The sequence below is a fragment of the Desmodus rotundus genome, chromosome 5, assembly GCF_022682495.2.
Source record: "Desmodus rotundus isolate HL8 chromosome 5, HLdesRot8A.1, whole genome shotgun sequence".
Taxonomy (NCBI): Eukaryota; Metazoa; Chordata; class Mammalia; order Chiroptera; family Phyllostomidae; genus Desmodus; species Desmodus rotundus.
In genome coordinates, this window is record NC_071391.1 from 126,323,124 (window position 1) to 126,329,890 (window position 6,767).

The 6,767-nt window shown below is 37.8% G+C and overlaps 1 non-coding gene across 1 annotated transcript; it reads left to right on the forward strand.

The window, feature by feature from the left end:
- Positions 1 to 5,327: 5,327 nt before the first annotated feature.
- Positions 5,328 to 5,433, forward strand: LOC112298220 (U6 spliceosomal RNA). Its single transcript, XR_002974125.1, has one exon. It is a non-coding gene; the product is annotated as a U6 spliceosomal RNA (small nuclear RNA).
- Positions 5,434 to 6,767: the final 1,334 nt, after the last annotated feature.

Below are 6,767 nucleotides of genomic sequence, written 5' to 3' on the forward strand. Positions count from 1 at the left end.
AGCACCTTAGGTGATTCTTACTAGCAGCCAGGATAGAAAATTCTGATTTATCTGTTGACATTACTCAAATTCATATCGTTTTACCTCTCCCATGAATGCTAGAGTCATCTATTCAACTGAAAGCTTGACATCTCTACTTGGACGTCTAACAGGCTTCTCAAACTTAGCTGGACAATGAACAAATTTTTTATTCCTCCACCTCACACCTCCTCCTCCCATAATCCTCCCCCAAATTATTGGAATCATCGTTGACTCTTCTCTTCCTCTCACATTTCACACCCAAAACATCAACAAATCTTGTTGGCTATGCTTTCAGAATATATCCAGAATCTGACAATCTTTCACTACCTCCGCTACTACTAACCTAATCCAAGCCACCATCATCTCCCACCTGGATTACTGCAGTAGCTTCCCAATTGGTCCCTCTGCCTCTGCTCTCACCCTTAAACACTATTTGTAAAACTTAAAACAGATAACATTATTCCTCTGTGTCACATCCTTCAACTGGCTTCTCTTCTCACTCAGAGCAAAACTCAAAGTCCTTAAAATCTGCCCGTCAACCTTTATCTTTCTCATCTCACCATGTTCTGCCTGCTCTCCGTGCTGCAGGTACTCTGCCCTGACTAGCATGCCCCCATAGCAGGGCTTTTGCTCTTCCTGCAGCCTCCGAGGCTTCTATTGGTTAGCTTGTCTGAAATCATATAACTAAGTGGCTGAGCTGGGATTCCAACCCACCTCTGGTTCTAAATCCAACGCTTTTACTTATTGTACCATGTGGCCTCTCTACTGTAAACTGTATTCATTCAATCATTCAAGAAGTGCTGTTTTAGGTGTTGAGGATATAGCCAACAGGAAAAAGCCCCTAACTTTGTGAACCTCACATTCTAACTGGGAGAGATTAAAAAATAAATTCAAAACGTGTTGTAGTTTGTCAGATGGTGTTCAGTGTTACAGAGAAAAATCAAGCATGTCAAGAGAGATAGAAAATTCAGAGCAGGAGCTGCTATTTTATTAATGTCTTTTATTACTGTGGTCAGGAAGGCCCCACAGTAAAGCAATATTCAAACACAGACCTGAGCAGAGAAGGAAGTGTGGGAATAAGCCACAGGGATAGAAAAGGGAAAAGAATTCAAGTTAGAGGGAAGCCAAAGGAGTCCACATTTTAAATTTTAAATTATTTTCAATCTAATTAGCAACAGACTGAAATATTTGTAAGTAACTATTTTTTACCTGTGTTTTGAATATTTTTTGAAGTGGTATGAATGGCTTACTCTTGCTCAGTTGTGACTAAGCATTGATGGGGGGTGCAAGCTTGCAATGGAAACAAAGTATCTCTGGCCTACAGAAGCATATGTCACGTATGGGCTCTGGAGTCAGATCACATGTATAAAAATGCCAGCCCTATTGTATGGACTATTTATATAATCTAGGACAGTTTACTACCCTGATCACTGGTTGATTTTCACCAGTGTCACCTATGCTTTGTCTGTTCTGATTGGTTGGCCATATCAGTTGTTAATTATTATATTTATTGTTATATTAGTTAATATTATTTTTATCTAAATTAAGGGTTAGCAAACAATGGCCTACAGACCAAACCAAGGCCCCACCATCTCTACAATCTTTGTAAATAAATTTTTCCTGGGCCATGGCCATGCCCATTCATTTATATTCTGTCTATGGCTGTTTTCACACTACCAAGCCAAAGTTCATTAGTGGAGATGGACAGGCCCTGTCCATCTGAAAGAACAAGTTTGGTAACTCCCGGCCTAAATGGAGATGGAATTCTGCTTCAGCTTTATTGAAACATGGTCTAAATAGCTCTGGTTTGTACCAAATATTAACTATTTCAATCAGTTTGTCATAGTCAAGAAAGGAGTGGTACTCTGCCAGTCTTCTCAAGACAGTTGCTAGGGAATCTACTTGGAAGTGAAGAAACTTCCTTCCCAATCTCAAGATAAGGATGTTGAGGATAGTGGTCCCTAGTGAGTTCTGAAATCAAATTTCCAGAAATAAGAAGCCATATATGGATCCATGACATTTAGGTATACAATGAGATTCATTACCGTGTCCACTTTTTGTTTTCCCCTTGCTCTCTAGTATCCTCTCCTGGTGTCAGCCCTTACCTTGCAATACTGGACCAAGGCAGGGGACAGAGAAGTGTTTCCAGGAAAGGTGGAGGAAGAAGATGTTTTCCTGGCCAACTTGAATGGGGCTCCAGGTCAGATTTACTCTTGAGAGCATCTGGGTCTTTCAAAAAGTTATTTGGGCCTTATTTTTGATTTTGCTTCTTTAGGATAAGTGCTTTAGGCATTTTAGTATTTTTAAAAAGAGTTAATTAATTTCACCCCCATTTCTTTAAAGAGTGAACATAATTCCAAGCCCTGAAATAAATCAGGATGAGCCCAAAGGAAATCAGACAGTGTTCACAAAATAGTAGAGGTCAAAAACCAAAACACAAGAGGTTCATGTTCTCCTTTCTATTCTTCTTTAGTTTGGTTTGGCTTTTATTGGAATTTGTGTGTGAAAAAGTTGAGAGGGTAACTGAATTCTTGGTAATGGCATCATTTTACTTGGGAAACATGCAGCAGAGTAAGAGGGAATGGAGTCAATAAATGTAATTAATTGATCAATGCTGACTGAATACCTACTATGCACAAAACATTTAATATGGGCTCAAAGAGTTTTTAAACCTACATGCAAAGCTGTACTGACTCTGTATCCATAATTCAGCTCTTAAAAATCATGACTTCAGTATTTCGAAAAGAGAATCTTGAAATGTTCATTAGTTAATATTTATTTGGTTTCAGAAGAGAGCCAAATGTATTTTCCTCTTATTTAGGATATGATTAACTAAACACCTTTATCCTTGTTTGCAAATATTCTTGTAATCTTGGTTTTCCAGGAAAGATCTGATAAGAAATCAGAAATCAGTTGTTCCTTAGAGCAGATCAATTGTTTCAGAGAAGTTGAAAGAGAGAGATATATGACTCCCTGGTGCAATGGTGGAAGTGGTACGTGTTGTGCCTTTGCCTAGACTAGAAGACAGGTCAACTGACAGAGCCCAGGAGAGCTGAGAGCTGAGCGGCTAGGCCAGGGTGAGGTTTTAACACCATCTTTGGAAAGCCTTTGGCTCTCTCTGCAGAGTCAGTGCAAGATGACTTCTCAGTCTTGAAGGACCCTGAGTGGATGTCTCTGCCAGGCATTACCTCCTTGCCTCCCATTTCCCTAGTTTTTTCCTTTCCAAAATACTATGGTTTTTAATCCTTACCCCAACTTTATCCTTATTGAGAAAAAATTCACTTATCCTGTTGGAAGAAGAAAGAAGATATAAAAGGTGTGTTTTTGAAGGGCTGTACACTTGATATTATCGTGCCTGTATTCTGGTTGTGTTATGGGTTCTGTACCTTCTTCCTGCTCCTTCCGTTTTCCTTCTCAGCCCTATTTATTGAGATTGGATCGCAGCAGAACATGTAACTTCTTAATGTTAAAACTAGCCCTGGAGAGGAGGCCTGGTAAAGTCATTCATGCTAAGGTAAAAATTAGTATTAATCTTTAAGAGTATTTGCATTTTATCTCAGGAAAACATCAAAAGGCGAAACAACAGGTTTTAAGCGGTAGATGGGAAATTCATTCCCCTGCACAATTAAAATAAGTCTACAAAGGCTGCAGTTTATTGTGTTTCCTCTCAAATATGAGATTGAATGTGGATATATGAATATAATTTAACATAGTTTTAAGAAGAAGGAAAAAAGCTGTTGCCATTGGAACTGGATTACTCTACCTTTTTCAAAAGCTAGAGATTTAGAGTCAAACAGTAGAGCCAAAGAAGATAATCATCTTTTAGCAGAAGAAGATATCAATCCCTTTTGGCTTTCCTCCAAGGATATGTGAACAGGACATTAAGTGGCTGAAAAGCCAGTTTTCAATGTTTCATGACTGCAATCAGTCCTATGCATTAATGTTGGGGAAAGACTAATTTATGAATACTTTCATATTAAGGCAAGCAGCATTGTGACTCTGGGTTTTTCTTCTTCTTCTTCTCCTTCCTCTTCTTCCTCTCCTCCTTCTCCTTCTTCTTATAGGAGGAGATGAGATATTTTGTTTTAGTTAATGTTTTTGTTTTTGTTTTTAAAATGATGAAAAAGAAAATGCTTCACTGGCACAGAGCAAAGTTTCTCACAAAACTCTCTTTGGCCATGGACTAAGTACAACACGCACGGTGCCAGAGGGGTTTTATGGCTTCCCCTTGTTTCCCCTGCAAAGAGAAAAACTGACCAAAGGAGCAAAAAAAGGCTAGAATGAAAACCACATTTCTGCCTTGGTTGGGCTTCTCCTCTGACTAAATAATCACTACAAGGGTTTGATTTTGTCAAAAAGAAGTCAAATAACTAAACTACCTTCTTTCTACCTGCGTTTCCAGAAGACATTAAACAGGGAATTCTGTGAGTTGAAATGCCACTGCTGTATTGGTCAAGCATATTAATAAACCTGACTGATTTGTTCAGTAGCTCCCAGGCAGCCTCCTGTGAACCACAGGGTGAGGCAGTTCTTCTGAAAACCAGGGTATTGCCCTGTCCCAGCAAGCTCTGGATTACCTGAGTGCTGACCATTATGGAACAGGGGGATTCTGGAGGGCAGTCAGACTCAGTTCCAGTCCTTGGAACCCAGGCCTTGAAACCTAAATCCTTCTAATGCTAACACAGCAATTTACTCTGTTAATTGGGTAATCAATCACCTGCTGAGAGAAATCAGATGAAATATGGGTACTCTCCCCCCACCCCCAAGAAGGGAAACTGACCCATGAAGCCAGGATTCAGGGAAGTGAGCAAATACCTTCTTAGAATTCTCATTTTCCTAATTTTAAGCAAGACTGATTCCTCCTTGTGCTCCCTGAACCTTAACTTCCTAATCTAGAAAGTGAGGAGGATTATTGATTATTTTATAGAAAAAAGATCTTTATTGTTGTGGTTCCACACCCTCCATATTGTGAATATAAACATTACATTTAAACTTAATGGGGATTGGGAAAAACTTTGTAAGATTAAAAATAGGGTGGGGGATCACAGAATAATCAAATTCACTTTTTAAGAATTTAATACTCCTCTAAGTCAAGAAAAACTATAAATAATATCAAAAATCAAATGACAAAAGGAAAAATAGTCACATTATGTTATAAGGATTAATATGCTTTACTGATAAGGAATTCTTAAATAGACATAATAAAAAATTTCAAATATCCCATTATAAAAATGGTCAAAATGATCTTGAAAAACAAGCTATAGTAACAAAGACATTGTGATATTAGTGCAAGAATACGCAAACCAGTGCCTGCTTCTGCAGCACATATACTAAAATTAAAACAGTACAGAGAAGATTAGCATGGTCCCTGCAAAGGATGACATGCAAATTAAAAAGGAATGCAAAAGCCAATCAACCAATCAATAGAACAGAATGAAGAAAGAGAACCACATATATACAGTCCCCTGATTAATGATAGCCAATAAATATTGTAAAGCAGAGGGCAAAAGACAGTTTTTCTATTAAATGGTATTGGGCAAATGGACTACCTGCATGGAATAAAATGTATTTGGAACCCCACTTCACACCATACAAAAATCAATTCTAAATGGATTACAGATTTAAATATGAAAGAGAAAACAACAAAATTTTGAAGGAAAACATAGAAGACTATCCTCATGAACTTGGATTGGGCAAAGATTATTTCAATAGGCACAAAAAGCATTAACCATTAAAGAAAAAAATTAAGTGGGCCATGTTAAAATAAAAAACTTCTGTTCATCTGAAGATACCACTTATTATTTTTTAAATCATATTTTATTGTTTATGCTATTAGAGTTGCCCCCAAATTTCCCCCTTTGTCTCCCTTCACCCAGCTGCCTCAGGCAATCCTCACACTGTTGTCCATGTCCATGGGTCCTACATATATGTTCTTTGGTTACTCTGTTCCCAATGCTGCACTTTACATCCTCATGACTATTCTGTGACTACCAATTTGTACTTCTTAATCCCTTCACCTTTTTCACCCGTCCCCCAACCATCCTCCCATCTGTCAAACATCAAAATGTTCTCTGTATCTATGAGTCTATTTCTGTTCTGCTTGTTTATTTTGCTTTTTATATTCAATTATTGATAGATATGTATTTATTGCCATTTTATTGTTCATATTTTTTATCTACTTCTTAAAGAAGATCTCTTAAAATTTCATATGATACTGGTTTGGTGATGATGAACACCTTTAGCTTTTTCTTGTCTGGGAAGCTCTTTATCTCTCCTTCGATTCTAAATATTAGCTTAGCTGGGTAGAGTAATCTTGGTTGTAGGTCCTTGCTTTTCATCACTTTGAATATTTCTTGCCACTCCTTTCTGGCCTGCAAAGTTTCTTTTGAGAAATCAGCTGACAGTCTTATGAGGGCTCCCTTGTAGGTAACTTTTCTCTTATTACTTTTGAGATTCTCTCTTTTTATTTAAACTTTGGCATTTTAATTGTGATGTGTCTTGGTGTGGTCCCCTTTGGGTCCAACTTGTTTGGGACTCTCTGTGCTTCCTGGACTTGTATGTCTATTTCCTTCATCAAGTTAGGGAAGTTTTTTGTCATTATTTTTTCAAATGGGCTTTCAGTTTCTTGCACTCTCTCTTTTCCTTCTGGGAACCTAAGATGAAAATGTTGGTATGCTTAAAGTTGTCCCAGAGACTCTTTAAACTATCCTCATTTTAAAAATTATTTTCTCTTCTTGCTGTTCTGG